Source organism: Bos javanicus, chromosome 8, assembly GCF_032452875.1.
Source record: "Bos javanicus breed banteng chromosome 8, ARS-OSU_banteng_1.0, whole genome shotgun sequence".
NCBI classification, from domain to species: domain Eukaryota; kingdom Metazoa; phylum Chordata; class Mammalia; order Artiodactyla; family Bovidae; genus Bos; species Bos javanicus.
This window is the reverse complement of record NC_083875.1, coordinates 101,335,628-101,352,722: the sequence shown is the minus strand read 5'-3', so window position 1 is coordinate 101,352,722 and position 17,095 is coordinate 101,335,628.

Below are 17,095 nucleotides of genomic sequence, written 5' to 3'. Positions count from 1 at the left end.
AGATTTCATATGTAAGTGTATATAGTATTTTTATGTGTTGTTCCAATTCATTGTGATGATCACTAATTGTTTGAATGATCATAAGAAACTTTTTGTGGTAAAAGCTCACTCCTAACTTCTACAATGAAAATAAGTACTACAAATAAGATAAAAAGGCCAAAGACTGACTGGCAGAATCTTTTTATGGCTACATGGCAAATAGGTTAATTTCTTTAATACACAAAGAGCTTTTAAATAAATCAACAAGAAAAGCTGAAAACTGTAATATAATTTAGGTAAAGAACATGAGTCAGCAATGTATGGAAAAAACCCTAAACAGATGGCAGACGTGAAAAGATACTCATTTCTTTTACTTTTAAAGAAATGAAATTTAAATCGGAGTTCTTTTTTCCTTTATTATATTCAGTCAGTTCAGTTCAGTCGCTCAGTAGTGTCCGACTCTTTGCGACCCCATGAATCACAGCACGCCAGGCCTCCCTATCCATCACCAACTCTGGGAGTTCACTCAGACTCATTGATGCCATCCAGCCACCTCATCTCCTGTTGTCCCCTTCTCCTCCTGCCTCCAATCCTTCCCAGCATCAGAGTCTTTTCCAATGAGTCAACTCTTTGCATGAGGTGGCCAAAGTACTGGAGTTTCAGCTGTAGCATCATATTATATTAGTAAAGATTAAAAAGTTGGAAAATATATTTGAGAATATATGAAAATAGACACTCCATAGATATTTAAATTGGTGTGACTTTTTTGGAGTCAATTTTGTAATACCTTAAAACATTTCAATGCAAACCTGGACCTATTATTCTCCTTTCCAGGATTTTATCCTGTAAAAGTACCTGATGAACATAAAAAGAGAGCAGTAGATATGTCACTGTGACGTGTGTGCGTATGTGTGTGTCAATGAAACAAATAACTGTGTAAACAAAATATAACTGTAAACTACCTGTATCGCCTGTATATGTCTCAATGTGGTACTGCTCAAATTTATGTATATTCAAGAAAAGGAATTTTATATAGTAACTAAAAAGTGGACTGATCTCTGATATGCTGATAACTAAAAAAAGCAAGTTCAGCTTGGTTCAGACTTGTTTTTATGCTTTTATGCATTTATGTCATATGATATATACCATAAGTAGGAAAACGTTCTTGTATATTCGTAGACAACTTCTGACAGAATGAATAAGAAATTATTAACAGTGATTACCTTCTGGGAGTTAGACTGAAGTAAGTGAAGGAAGAGAGGAAGAATTTACTTTTTATTCTGTTAGCTTCTGTACCTTTGGAGTTCGTTCCCCTCCCAATAATATTTTTTAATGAAAAACTTCAAACATACAGGATATTTAAAAAAGACTGGACAGTGAAAATGAATAAATTCACCACCTAGATGCTGTAATGAATATTTGCTGTAATAGCATTATCACTAAATTGAAAACAAGGATGATGAATTATTTTTATAAATTTAGTAATTAGAGCTTAGCAGGAAGAATATATTACAGTAATTAGATAGCAAAATCAAAAAAATGCATAAATCTGCTAGAAGAGAAAACTAAATGGGATAACATGATAAATATAAGGAGTTTTTAGGAGCACAAACTTCAAGGTAACAATTCTGTGCCAGAGGAGAGGCAGAGGCTCTGGACCTTAGGAGGGGTTTCCTGCCTGCAGTTCTTCAGACCTGAGATCAAGGGAGGATGGTCTCAGAGAAGAGAAACCTCCAAGCAGGTAGCTTTTGGCTCACCTCTAAGCCTCTTCTCAGACTTGAGCCAGGTGGTAGTCAGCAGGGAAACTTGCTAAAAAGCATTTGACCCTCACAAACCGTATCTTTGTGTGTGGAAATGAAAGACTTTAACAAAAGCGGAAACCAGTGGATCTGATTTGGATCTGAATGAGACCTGGAGAGGAGAGTTTAGTTTTGTTTTTTCTTGTTTTTTAAACATCCTAGTTATTCGACACTGAGCTACTGCTCTGTGTGTAAACCTTGATTCAGTACAAAAGAGTTTAAGTCCAGAAATCTGAATTTTTAACAAGTACCCGGTGACTTCATTGCAGGTAGGTATTGCAAAATATTGTCCTTTTCTAAGGAGGGGGCTTCTTTAGCCCCCACGAAGATCTAGCTACTCCAAGAGTCTGCACATTTCTTTGCCAGGAATGTCTATCCTCTCCAAAGCCTCTCACTCATTTTCTAAATGAACTTAATCACTAAACTCCTAAGGAGCAAACACAAAGGGCTTTATCTCTTGGTAAATGATCTCATCCAAGGTGTTGGAAATCAACCTAGGTGGGGGTCTAGAAAGAGGAGATTGTTATATTTTAACTTCCTAACCGTTCAACATTTACACTCCGCATAAACATCACGGGGCATCTGATGCCATCTTCTCTAACTTCTGTTTACTGGGTCATTCTGACACATGTGGTTTTGTTCTTGAGTTCTCTAAAAGTCTCCAACTCTCTTCTCCTGGTGTTTTTTGTTGGCAGCTTCTTCCTACTGTTATCAGAGTATTTGAATTCTCATCAATTTTCTTGTGACTTTTGTGGAATGCACTTGGTAGAGCAGCAGCTGTTCCATCTTCTACTTAGAACAGGTTTTCTTCCCCTGAAGGATTAATAGGGAAGCAAACTATTTGCAGTTGCTTCACTCCACCTCTGACAGTTCTTTAACCCCATGAGAAAGAAGAATCTAAGAGTTTCTCATTCTTTCTCAGCATGACAATTGTCATGAGTTCTTCCTTGTCATTCTTCATATCTTCTCTTTTCTTGGCCAGTCAGTGTAAACTGAGGAATTTGTTTCTACGGTGACCATCAACCTAAAGAAGACATGCTGTACCAAGGAATGAATAATTTATTTTTATTATTATTTTTTTTAATACAACAAACATTTCTTGAGCTCTTTCTGTGCATTGTGCTAAATGCTGGAGACATGGGTGTAAAAGCAGATAGTAGCAGCCAAGTCTCCAAAAAACCTTGACAACTCCAGGTTGAGAGCATCCCATATAATGAGAAAACAACATAATTAAAGGTCTGGGAGTGAATCTGTACAATGGAGACTATTCAGATATGACTAGGATACATGGTTCTTGGTGAGAAATAAGAGATTCTTTGAAGACTTTGTGCTGCTGTCAAAAATCTGAATATCACTCAACAGGAAATTATTTCTTAATTAAAAAATCAAGATATGGAGAACACAGCATTCTAGTGTAAAAACACAATAAATAAAATAATACTGCTGTTTTCTTTTTAAATCATTTAGGTGAGGACATAGTTAGAATTGTAAACATGGCCACAGATTGGATATGGGAGTCAAATGCGAAGAGGAGGTCATATTCACTCCAAGGTGGGTGTCTGGATGATTTAGGGGGTGATCTAAGGTTGGTGTCTAATGAAATAAGGTTTGGAAAGAAAGCTAATAATTTCATTTGTTAATAATTTGGGGGGAATGCTCAAGGAATTGTTTGTAGACCAAAGGGAGTTAGTTCCTTATAGAAACGGGAGTTTCTCAAGGCACAGTGGAGAGCCTTACAGATGGGAGGCATGGAAGAGGGAAGAGTAGGGAGCAACTGGGGAAGGATGAGAAGAGAGACTGGGTTATTTCAGGGTAATGTTCAGTAGTGAAGAGGAGGGGCTTGGGTGCAGGCCTGGATGGAGGGCGTGGAAGGATCACAGCTGAATTTGTTGAGCTCTAGCCACGGTGCTCCTGGTGGAATGCTGACTTGCTGGCCTCTGCAGAGTTCTCTCCCAGGTGCTGGGCACAGTTGCTCAAAGCAGCTCCTGCAGGGAGGGTCAAGGGGTCAGGAAGGAGGGTGGTCAGAGGAGAGAGCTGGAGATACCGGCCTCTGCAGAATGCTCTTATTTTTCTTGGCATTTGACAGGTGGTCTAGATGGAATCTAGCTGGGAGCCAAGCCAGTCAACAGATTCCCTTAATGGTTTTCACCACCCCCACAAGGGCCTCCCTTGTTTAAGGCATCTCTTCTTCACATTATTTTAGTGGTCATTCTACTTGAGTGTTTATTTGCTAAGTGACATTTTACAGAAATAAATATAATGCCTATTTCAATAAAAGTAGTTTCTGAAAAGGCCAGATCGATTTACCTAAAGAAAATTTAATGTTATTATGAATTATAGATATTTCACACTATTTTTTTTAGGACTTGGGGGTACCTAACTCATTACATGATTTAGAGAATCTTTTTTTTGATGTCTGAGTTTAAGAAGTAAATTTTCAAAAATCTTGTTTGCATGAAGGTAAATTTCTAATGCAAGATTATTGATTGGTTTAGAAATCATATAACATGAATATAATACACTCATGATAGTAAACAAATACTTTATCACCATGGATTCCAAGCAAAATCATTATCATATCCCAAATAAGTACCAGCTGTTCAGAATATCATAGAGGGGGATGGGAGAATCCATGCTTAATTAATCATTTCCTTGGTTAGAAAACAAAATCTTCAAACAAAGAGAACATTATATCTACAAGACACCAGCATTGCTAAGATTCCACCCACAGTAAGGCCAGTCAACATAAAGCCAAGCCTTTCACTGGATTTTGAATTGCTTGTATAAACTTGGAAAATTACAACAGAGAGTAAATGAGATTGTGTCCAGATAACCGAAGTCAAAAGACTGGTCTGCTTCCTTTTCTACGTCCTGTCCTCTCTCTGCCCTGCTGCCCCCTCCCAGTGCCTCCTCCCCTGCCCCTCCCCCCACCTGCCTACCCTGAGCATGCCAACTGGGGTTCTCATCTTTAATTCCTTTGCATACAGATTGCCATCAAGTCCTATGTCTTAAAAATATCATCTATGTGACTCTTCAGTATACGTTTCAATCAAACTTCAAAACCTAATAGAGTGAGCAGTTTAGTAAGAGTTTAAAGTTATTGAATCCCAGGCACCGTCGTATTTTTCTCTTTATAACAACCTTCCAATAAGCTATTATTATTAGCGTTATCATCACCGATTCACAGATAGGGTAACTGGCCTTAACAGCAGTAGCTCTCAGCCCATCACCTGGGAACTTTTACAACTATCAGTACTCAGGCTACCGTCCATCTGGACCAGTTAAATCAGAAACCCTGAAAGTGGAACCTGGGTGTCTGTATTTTTTTAAAGTTCTCCAGCTGAATTCAAAGTGTGGTGAAGTTTAGAACTACTGACTTTTAGAACAGTTGATTAACCAGCAGAGGATCACAAGGCTGATAGATGGAGTTGGATTTAGAACTAGGTTTGTTAGATTTCAGAGTCTCATCTTCTTTTTTAAAAAATAATTTTATTTATTTATTTATGGCTGTGCTAGGTCTTTGTTGCTGTGTGGGCTTTTTTTCTAGTTGCATTGAGCAGTGGCTACTGTTTAGCTGCGCTGCACAGACTTCACATTGTGATGGCTTCTCTTGTTGCAGAGGATGGGCTTGCAGAGTAGGGGCGTGGAGCTTCCATAGCTGTGACACGTGGGCTCAGTAGTTGCAGTTCCCAGGCTCTAGAGCTCAGGCTCAATAGTTGTGGGGTAGGGGCTCAGTTCGGAGAAGGCTATGGCACCCCACTCCAGTACTCTTGCCTGGAAGATCCCATGGATGGAGGAGCCTGGTAGGCTGCAGTCCATGGGGTCACAAAGAGTCGGACACGACTGAGCGACTTTGCTTTCACTCTTCACTTTTATGCATTGGAGAAGGAAATGGCAACCCACTCCAGTGTTCTTGCCTGGAGAATCCCAGGGACAGGGGAGCCTGGTGGGCTGCCATCTATGGGGTCACACAGAGTCGAACACGACTGAAGCGACTTAGCAGCAGCAGCAGGGGCTCAGTTGCTCTGAGGTATACGGGATCTTCCTGCATCAGTGATTGAACCTGTGTCTTCTGCATTGGCAGGAAGATTCTTTACCATGAGTGCCACCTAGGAAGCTCATCTTGATTACTATAGATTTATAATAAGTTTTGATATCTGGTCAAGCAAGTCCTCCCAACTTTTTCAAGAATATTTTGGATATTCTTAGATCTTTATTTCTTCTTAACTCTCACAATGAAACCTGCTGGATTTTGATTGAGTTTGCAATAAGTCTATCAGTCAACTTGGAGGAGTTTATATCTTTACAATTTTAAGTTTTTAAATCCATGACATGGTACATCTCTCTATTTAAACTAGTTTTCATTAATTAAATGAAATTCAATTCACTATTTAAAATAGTTTTAATTTCATAGCTCTTAAGGAATTTGTGGAACTTTCTCTATACATTTTTATGTCTTTTGAGTTAATCCTATGTCCTTCATATACATGAAATTCTGTCTGTTTAAAGTGTTAACTGTATAAACTTAATTTTAGTCTTCCCTGATGGCTCAAGTGGTAAAGAATGTGCCCGCAATGCAGGAGACTCAGGAGACGTGGGTTTGATCTCTGGTCAGGAAAATCCCCTGGAGGAGGAAATGGCAACCAACACCAGTATTCTTGCCTGGAAAATTTCAAGGAAAAAGGAGCCTGACAGGCTGCAGTCTGTACAGCTGAACATGATTGAGCACGTAAGTGTAAATAGGAGATAACGCTTTAATTTCTAATGCTACATGGGCTCCTTAGTGGCCCAGCGGTAAAGAATCTGCCTGCAGTGTAGGAGACATGGGTTCAATCCCTGGGTCGAAAAGATCCTTTGAAGAAGGAAATGGCAACCCCCTCCAGTATTCTTGTCTGGGGAGACCCCATGGACAGGGGAGCCTGGTGGCTACAGTCCATGGCATTGCACAAGAGTCAGATATGACTTAGCAGTTAAAAAACAAAAACAATGGAATATGATTGATATGAGGCTAACATAGTCATAATACCACCATCTGACAAGGATACTAAATTATACATCATCGTACTCATGACCATGATGCAAAAATCCTAAAAAAACCAACTAACTTATCAAGACTCAGTTGCATTAATTAAAGGAACGCCAGGTTAGTCTAATGTTTCAAATACTAGAAACTTTATTGTAATTGTAATTCACCATGCTTACAAATAAAATGAGGTAAAATATGATAATTTTGATAGTGTAGAATTTTTAAAAATAAAATTGAACATTTCTTTATGGTTTGCAAACTAGTCATAGAAGACTCGGAAAAGGCAATGGCACCCCACTCCAGTACTCTTGCCTGGAAAATCCCATGGATGGAGGAGCCTGGTGGGCTACAGTCCATGGGGTCACTAAGAGTCAGACACGACTGAGCAACTTCACTTTCACTTTTCACTCTTATGCATTGGAGAAGGAAATGGCAACCCACTCCAGTGTTCTTGCCTGGAGAATCCCAGGGATGGGGGAGCCTGGTGGGCTGCTGTCTATGGGGTCGCACAGAGTTGGACACGACTGCTGCGACTTAGCAGCAGCAGCAGCATAGAAGACTACTGTAATTTTAAAAAGGTTGGCTTCAAAAAGGATAGGGAAAACTTTATTTTTAATGGCTAAACATAAAAAATGGTATCTCTTTTTAGATAAAGGAGATTCCAATGATGGCTTATGTATAGTATTAAAATGGAAATCCTTGCCAGATTAATTAGGTAAGAAAAAGAAAGAAAAAAAAGGCATAATGATTTGAAAAGAAGAAACAAAACTATCATTATTCACAAATACTACCTTCATTGAGAATTCAAAAACTATAGAAAAATTAGAATTAATAAAAGAATTTAGGATGTTTGCTTAGTACAAAAATCAGTATACACAAATCAATTGTATTGCCTTATGTAATACCATCAACCAACAGTTAATGTAATTGTAGAAAATGTATTATTTAAAATAGTGAAAAAATATAAATGATCTAGGAATAAATATACCAAATATTTGAAAACTTTTAATGACAAGATTGAAATATTTTATTAAATTAATGTTAAAATCCATACCATGTTCATGGGTTGGAAGTTTCAAAATCATAAAAATGACAAACTTCATCAATTGATCTGTAGATTTGGTGTAATTTAAGTCAGAGTACTCTCAATTTTTCTGTCATATATATATATATATATATATATATATATATATATATATAAAATCAGAGGTAAGGTAAGTGCTATAAGCAGGTATCATTATAGTGCTGTGCTGTGTGTGCATGCTAAATTGCTTCAGTCCTGTCCACTCTTCAACCCCATGGACTGTAGCCCACCAGACTCCTCTGTCCATGGGATTCTCCAGGCAAGAATACTGGAGTCGGTTGCCATGCTCTCCTCCAGGGGATCTTCCCAACACTGGGATTGAACCCATTTCTCTTAATGTCTCCTGCACTGGTGGGCAGGTTCTTTACCTCTAGCGTCACCTAGTGCTAGGAGGCTAAAATTATAGTAAAGCCAGATATTCATTTGTGGGGATCATTGAGTCTTCACAAACGGGAGATCACATCTGAGCTGGTTCATGAATGTTGACTATGTTTTCATTTGGGAAGGTGCCAGCAAGCTTGCAGAAGGACAGAACAACCTAATGTGTCCTGTTACCACTGGCTCAGATGATGGGTACCTATTGCCTCGTTTCCAGATGAAGCAAGCTGGCGTGGGTGTTAATGGTACTTCAGTGATTTCCATTTTCTACCTGAATTCCTTGTTTGAATGACCTGTTAACATTTACACTCTGGGTGACACCTATGGCTACAGATGTCTGCGAGTTGAAAATGAACAAACAGCAGCGAGGTATTCCTTATCTCTAATGGATGGTCTGCAAATCCCTTAGCTTTAGCATTTTGTGTGCAATGAATTTTTAAAAAATGAATAAAAGGGAAATAATAGACACACACATCCAGCTGCTTTGTGCAAACAGAATGTTGTTCTTCTGTCAAGGTGACTCTGAGAATAGGATGTGCAGTTTGGATGTGACTGACGCAAAACTGTGTGTTCCTTTTCACTTACTTGGTCTCCTCTTTGTGAAAAATGGACTTGTGTTTGAGATTAAACTTGTTAACCTTTGCTCTACTGATATTCTTAAAGTACCATTTTCATCGGGATACTCTATACAAAAGGCTAAAATGAGTCTGAACTGCCTACTTAGGCCATGTCTTCTGTTTTTGTGCTCTGGGTTCTTAGAATAATATCTGTACTGTCTCAAACATCACTCTCTTTCCCCCAGCCTAAAATGTTCTTTCATTTATTTATACATTCAACAAATAAACATTTATATACTAGCCACTGTTCTGTGGACCTGGGACACATTTTTCAAGAAAAGAGACAAAAATCCATACTCTGTTGGAGGTTATATTCTAGCATTTTGTTCGTTACAAAATAAATTATAAATTTAAATGAGGAGATAATATAGTATGTTAAAAGGTGATAAATGCTATGAAGAAAAGAGAGGGCGAGAGGGTTGGAGATGAGTGTACAAACTACAACTATAAATAGATTTGTCTGGATGGGTTAGCCTCTGGTCATCTGGGTATGAGAGCCTTTTGGGCAGAGGCAGCCACCAAGGCTCAGGACCTATGATGGGAATTTGCTCAGGATTCTCTGCTGCTGCTTCTAAGTCACTTCAGTAGTGTCTGACTCTGTGTGACCCCATAGACGGCAGCCCACCAGGCTCCCCTGTCCCTGGGATTCTCCAGGCAAGAACACTGGAGTGGGTTGCCATTTCCTTCTCCAATGCATGAAAGTGAAAAGTGAAAGTGAAGTCGCTCAGTCGTGTCCGACCCTTAGCGACCCCATGGACTGCAGCCCACCAGCCTCCTCCATCCATGGGATTTTCCAGGCAAGAGTACTGGAGTGGGATGCCATTGCCTTCTCCAGAGAGGATTCTCTAGGAGTAGCCTAATTGGTTAGTATGGTTGGAGCACAGTGAGCAGGGGGTAGGAATAGCAGGAGAGGAAGTCACAAAGGAAATGGGACAATTGGTATACAGACTGGTGAACTTTGTAAGAACTTTGACTTTTAGTGAAATGGGAGGCTCTTCAGGAGAGATGTGATCATTTCCCTTTCTTTGTGCTATTGTTGGCATATATTTTTCAGTTCAGTTCTGTTCAGTTCAGTCACTCATGTCTGACTCTTTGCGACCCCATGAACCGCAGCACGCCAGGCCTCCCTGTCCATCACCAACTCCTGCAGTCCACCCAAACCCATGTCCATTGAGTCGGTGATGCCATCCAACCATCTCATCCTCTGTCGTCCCCTTCTCCTCCTGCCCTCAAACTTTCCCAGCATCAGGGTCTTTTCAAATGAGTCAGCTCTTTGCATCAGGTGGCCAAAGTATTGGAGCTTCAGCTTCAACATCAGTCCTTCCAATGAATACCCAGAAATGATCTCCTTTAGGATGGACTGGTTGGATCTCCTTGCAGTCCAAGGGACTCTCAAGAGTCTTCTCCAACACCACAGTTTAAAAGCATCAATTCTTCTGCGCTCAGCTTTCTTTACATGACCACTGGAAAAACCATAGCCTTGACTAGATGGACCTTTGTTGACAAAGTAATGTCTTTGCTTTTTAGTATGCTGTCTAGGTTGGTTATAACCTTTCTCCCAAGGAGTAAGTGTCTTTTAGTTTCATGGCTGCAATCACCATCAGAAGTGATTTTGGAGCCCAGAAAAATAAAGTCAGCAACTGTTTCCACTGTTTCTCCATCTATCTGCCATGAAGTGATGGGACCAGATGCCATGATCTTAGTTTTTGGAATGTTGAGCTTTAAGCCCACTTTTTCACTCTCCTCTTGCACTTTCATCAAGAGGCTTTTTAGTTCTTCTTCATTTTCTGCCATAAGGGTGATATCATCTGCATATCTGAGGTTATTGATATTTCTCCTGGCAATCTTGATTCCAGCTTGTGCTTCCTCTAGCCCAGCATTTCTTATGAGAAGTTAAATAAGCAGGGTGACAATATACCACCTTGACAGACTCCTTTTCCTATTTGGAACCAGTCTGTTGTTCCATGTCTAGTTCTAACTGTTGCTTCCTGACCTGCATACAAATTTCTCAGGAGGCAGGTCAGGTGGTCTGGTATGCCCATCTCTTTCAGAATTTTCCACAGTTTATTGTGATCCACACAGTCAAAGGCTTTGGCATAGTCAATAAAGCAAAAATAGATGCTTTTCTGGAACTCTCTTGCTTTTTCCACGATCCAGCGGATGTTGGCAATTTGATCTCTGGTTCCTCTGCCTTTTCTAAAAACAGGTTGAACATCTGGAAGTTCATGGTTCATATATTGCTGAAGCGTGGCTTGGAGAATTTTAAGCATCACTTTACTAGTGTGTGAGATGAAATATTATTATTGAGATTTTACCAAATAAAAAAATTAAGATTTTTAATTAAGCCAAATTTAAAGTGAAGAGGAACTAAAAAGTCTCTTGATGAAAGTGAAAGAAGAGAGTGAAAAAGTTGGCTTAAAGCTCAACATTCAGAAAACAAAGACCATGACATCTGGTCCCATCTCTTCATGGGAAATAGATGGGAAAACAGTGAAAACAGTGTCAGACTTTATTTTTTTGGGCTCCAAAATCACTGCAGATGGTGACTGCAGCCATGAAATTAAAAGACGCTTGCTCCTTGGAAGGAAAGTTATGACCAACCTAGATAGCATATTCAAAAGCAGAGACATTACTTTGCCAACAAAGGTCTGTCTAGTCAAGGCTATGGTTTTTCCAGTGGTCATTTATGGATGTGAGAGTTGGACTGTGAAGAAAGCTGAGCACCGAAGAATTGATGCTTTTGAACTGTGGTGTTGGAGAAGACTTTTTTTTTGGGGGGGGGGGGAGAAGACTCTTGAGAGTCCCCTGGACTAAAAGGATATCCAACCAGAGATCATCCCTGGGTGTTCTTTAGAAGGAATGATGCTAAAGCTGAAACTCCAGTACTTTGGCCACCTCATGTGAAGAGTTGACTCATTGGAAAAGACTCTGATGCTGGGAGGGCTTGGGGGCAAGAGGAGAAGGGGACGACAGAGGATGAGATGGCTGGATGGCATCACCGACTCGATGGATGTGAGTTTGAGTGAACTCTGGGAGTTGGTGATGGACATGGAGGCCTGGTGTGCTGCGATTCATGGGGTCGGGAGGAGTCTGACATGACTGAGCGACTGAATGAACTGAACTGAAAGTAGTATTTGTAATTAAAGTTGTAATTAAAGGAACAATAGCATATTTTAGTGAAATTTTAATCTGTTGCCTTTATAGTAATGTTATAGATGGTCAATATTTCCAACTATACTGCTTTCTTTGTAGTCAAAAAAGACTGATTTCAATTTATTACACTTCAGTTATTTTATGTTGCTTTTTAAGATTGACAGTCATCGAGTCATTGTAATAAAATCAGACGATCATAAATTTCTTCCAGGACTTGTATTCCTGGTATGTTGTGGTTTACTTGGAAGTCATTTTATAATGTAACCAATCAATATCCCACTGTATAAAGAATTAACTAAAGAAACCCTTTACCCAGGATGTAATTATTCAGCCCATACGTTATTACTACTTTTGCTTTAAACATCAGTTGACTTTTTTGGGGGCTTAACTTTTGGATTAATGTTTGCATAATATATCTTTTTTCCTTTTTTTTTTACTTTCAATATATCTATATTCTTATATATATGAAGTGAGTTTTTTGTAGATAGCAGATTAATGGATCTTTTTTTTTAAACTACTGTGCCAACTTTGGTCTTTTAATTGGTGTATTTAGATATTTACTTTGAGGGTAATTATTGATATGCTAGAACTTAGGATGGCATTTTTGTATTTGTTTCTGTTTGATTCCTATATTTCTCTTTTTTTAACCTTCCTGTGGGTTCCATGTACATGTTTTTTAGGATTCCATCTTGATTTATCTTTTGTCAAATTTTTGTGCATATCACTTGGGTAGTCTTCCTAGTGGTTGTCAGAGATAACGTTTAATTTTGATATAATTTCAAACTTAAAGTTACAAGAGTGGTATAAAAAGAACTTCCTTGTTTTTTCTTTCTCTTTTAAAAATTGAAGTATGGTTGATCTAGGATGTTGTATTAATTTCAGGTGTACAACTTCATGATTCAGTGTTTTTATCGATTATATTCCATCGAAAGTTATTACAAAACAGTGGCTGTATTTCCCTATACTGTACAGTATATCCTTGATGTTTATTTATTTTACACATAGTAGTTTGTATCTCTTAATCCCATACCCTGTCTTGTCCCTCCTCTCTACCTTCTCCCCACTGGTAACTACAAATGTGTTGTCTATATCTATGAGTTGGTTTCTGTTTTGTTAGTCATTCATTTGTTTCATTTTTTAGTTTCCACATGTTTGTGATAATATAAAGTATTTCGTTTTGCTCTGTCTGACATATTTCACTAAGCATAATACCCTGTAGGTACATCCACATTGTTGGAAAAGGCAGAATTTCATTCTCTTTTATGATTGAGTAATATTCCACTGTGTAGGTATATATCACATCAACTTTATCCATTCATTTGTTGATGAATGCTTAGATTGTTTCCTATCTTGCCTATCGAAATAATAGTACTATGAACATTAGGGTACATTTATCTTTTTGAATAAGTATTTTCATTTTCTTCAAATATATATCCAGGAGTGGAATTTTTAGATCATAGAGTAGTTCTATTTTTAGTTTCTTTAAGAACTTTTATACTGTTTTCCACAGTGGCTGCACCAATTTACAACTCCCACCAACTGGTACAAGGGTTCCCTTTTCTCCACATCCTTGTCAACACTTGTTATTTCTTGTCTTTTTGATGATAGCCATTCTGATAGGTGTGAGGTGCTATTTCATTGTGGTTTTTGATTTGCATTTCTCTGATGATTAATAGTGTTGAACATCTTTTCATGTGCCTGTTGACCACCTGCAGGTCTTCTTTGAAAACATTTCTATTAAAGTCTTATGCTCATTATTTAATCAGGTTGTTTTTTTTTTTTTTTCATATTGAGCTATATGAGCTGTTTATATATTTTGGTCATATCCTTGCAAATATTTTCTGTCATTCAGTAGACTGTCTTTTCTTTTTGTCAGTGGTTTCCTTTGCTGTGTAAAAGCTTCTAAGTTTAATTAGCTTCTATTTATTTTATTTTTGTTTCCTTTGTCTTAGGAGTTCAGTTCAGTTCAGTTCAGTTGCTCAGTCGTGTCTGACTCTTTGTGACTCCATGAACCACAGCACACCAGGCCTCCCTGTCCATCACCAACTCCTGGAGTTTACTCACACTCATGTCCATTGAGTCGGTGATGCCATCCAACCATCTCATCCTCTGTCATCCCCATCTCCTCCTGCCCTCAATCTTTCCCAGCATCAGGGTCTTTTCCAATGAGTCAGCTCTTCACATCAGGTGGCCAAAGTATTGGCGTTTCGGCCTCAACATCAGTCCTTCCAATGAACACCCAGGACTGATCTCCTTTAGGATGGACTAGTTGGATCTCCTTGCAGTCCAAGGACTCTCAAGAGTCTTCTCCAACACCACAGTTCAAAAGCATCAATTCTTCGGTGCTCAGCTTTCTTTATAGTCCAATTCTCACATCTATACATGACCACTGGAAAAACCATAGCCTTGACTAGACGGACCTTTGTTGACAAAGTAATGTCTCTGCTTTTTAATATGCTGTCTAGGTTGGTCATCAGAGAAGACAATGGCAACCCACTCCAGTACTCTTGCCTGGAGAATCCCATGGACAGAGGAGCCTGGTAGGCTGCAGTCCATGGGGTCACAAAGAGTCAGACACGACTGAGCGACTTCACTTTCACTTTTCATTTTCATGCATTGGAGAAGGAAATGGCAACCCACTCCAGTGTTCTTGCCTGGAGAATCCCAGGGATGGTGGAGCCTGGTGGGCTGCTATCTATGTGGTTGCACAGAGTCGGACCTGACTGAAGCGACTTAGCAGCAGCAGTAGGTTGGTAATAACTTCCCTTCAAAGGAGTAAGCGTCTTTTAATTTCATGGCTGCAGTCACCATCTGCAGTGATTTTAGAGCCCAGAAAAATAAGTCAGCCACTGTTTCCCCATCTGTCTGCCATGAAGTGATGGGACGGGATGCCATGATCTTAGTTTTCTGAATGTTGAGCTTTAAGCCAACTTTTTCACTCTCCTCTTGCACTTTCATCAAGAGGCTCTTTAGTTCTTCTTCACTTTCTGCCATAAGGGTGCTGTCGTCTGCATATCTGAGGTTATTGTATTTCTCCTGGCAATCTTGATTCCAGCTTGTGCTTCCTCAGGCCCAGCATTTCTCATGATGTACTCTGCATATAAGTTAAATAAGCAGGGTGCCAATATACAGCCTTGACAGACTCCTTTTCCTGTTTAGAACCAGTCTGTTGTTGCATGTCTAGTTCTAACTGTTGCTTCCTGACCTGCATACAGGTTTCTCAAGAGGCAGGTCGGGTGGTCTGGTATGCCCATCTCTTTCAGAATTTTCCACAGTTTATTGTGATCCACACAGTCAAAGGCTTTGGCATAGTCAATAAAGCAGAAATAGATGTTTTTTGGGAACTCTCTTGCTTTTTTGATGATCCAGCGATGTTGGCAATTTGATCTCTGGTTCCTCTGCCTTTTCTAAAACCAGCTTGAATATCTGGAAATTCACGGTTCCTAAATAACATATTGCTGTTATTTATGTCAAAAGTATTCTACATACATTCTCTTCTAGGATACTTGTCGTTTTAAGTCTTACATTTAGGTCTTTAATCCATTTTGAGTTTATTTTCGCATATGGTATGAGACAGTGTTCTAATTTCATTCTATCACATGGAGCTCTCCAATTTTCCCAGTATCACTTATTGAAGAGACTGTCTTTTCTCCATTTATTTTCTCCAAATATTTTTGCATCCTTCATTGTACATTAATTGCACAGAAGTGTGGGGACTTATTTCCAGGCTCTCTGTTCTGTTCTATTGATTTGTGCATCTGTTTTTATGCCAGTACCATACTGTTTTGATTATGGTAGCTTTGAAGGACAGTCTGAAGTCAGGGGATGTGATCCTTCCAGCTTTGTTCTTCATTCCTCAGGATTGCTTTGGCATTTCAGGGTCTTTTGTGGTTCCAAATAGTTTTAGAATTAGTTCTGGTCTGTGAAAAATGTCCTGGGTATTTTGATAGGGATTGTATTAAATCTATAGATTGTTTTGAGTAGTATGGACATTTTAACAAAAGTAATTCTTCTAATCCTTGAACATGGTATATTTCCATTTCTTTGTATTGTTTTCAATTTCCTTCATCAGTTGTTGTAATAGTTTTCAGAGGACAGGTCTTTGACCACCTTGGTTAAATTTATTCATAGGTATTTTATTCTTTCTGATGTGATTTTAAATTGTTTTCTCTTTCTGATAGTTCATTATTAGTGTATGGAAAAGTAACAGAATTCTGTATATTAATCTTATATCCTGCAACTTTGCTGAATTTATGTGTTAGTTCTAATAGCTTTTTGGTGGAGACTTTAGGGTTTTCTACAAAGTAAATCTCCTATATATGAACAAGTTCTGTTCCAAGAGCATGTTCATAAATCCAATTTGTCTTTAAATCCGACAAAGTTAGCCTGGGTATCCAATTAACACAGTCAGTTATATAATATTGTGCTGTAATAGATGATAATACTTTTCACACAAATAATACATAAACATGAAAATAAAATATTTTTAATCTTACAGTACCTTGAAAAATACTTGAAACTCAGTCTCTTTAATCTTCATTAATTTGGGAGCAGCTTTTCATTTTTTCCTTACATTCCTTGAACCTCAGGTTTTTTTTTGAGGAGTAAAGGTGATTATTTTGCTGAATGTTCTTTAATTCTGGTTTGTCTGAAGTTTATTAAGGAAATATTCACATTTGTTGTTGTTGTTATTCAGTCACCCAGTCATGTCCAATTCTTTGCAACCCCACGGACTGTAGCATGCCAGGCCTCCCTGTCTCTCACCATCTCCCGGAGTTTGCCCAAGTTCATGTTCATTTCATCGGTGATACCATCTGGCCATTTCATCCTCTGACACCCTCTTCTTCTGCCCTCAATTTTTCCCAGCATCAGGGACTTTCTAATGAGTTGCTTGTTCGCATTGGATGACCAAAATTCTGGAGCTTCAGCTTTAGCATCAGTCCTTCCAGTGAATATTCAGGGTTGATCTCCCTTAAGATTGACTGGTTTGATCTCCTTGCTGTCCAAAGGACTTTCAGGAGTCTTCTCCAGTACTACAGTTTGAAGGCATCAGTTCTTT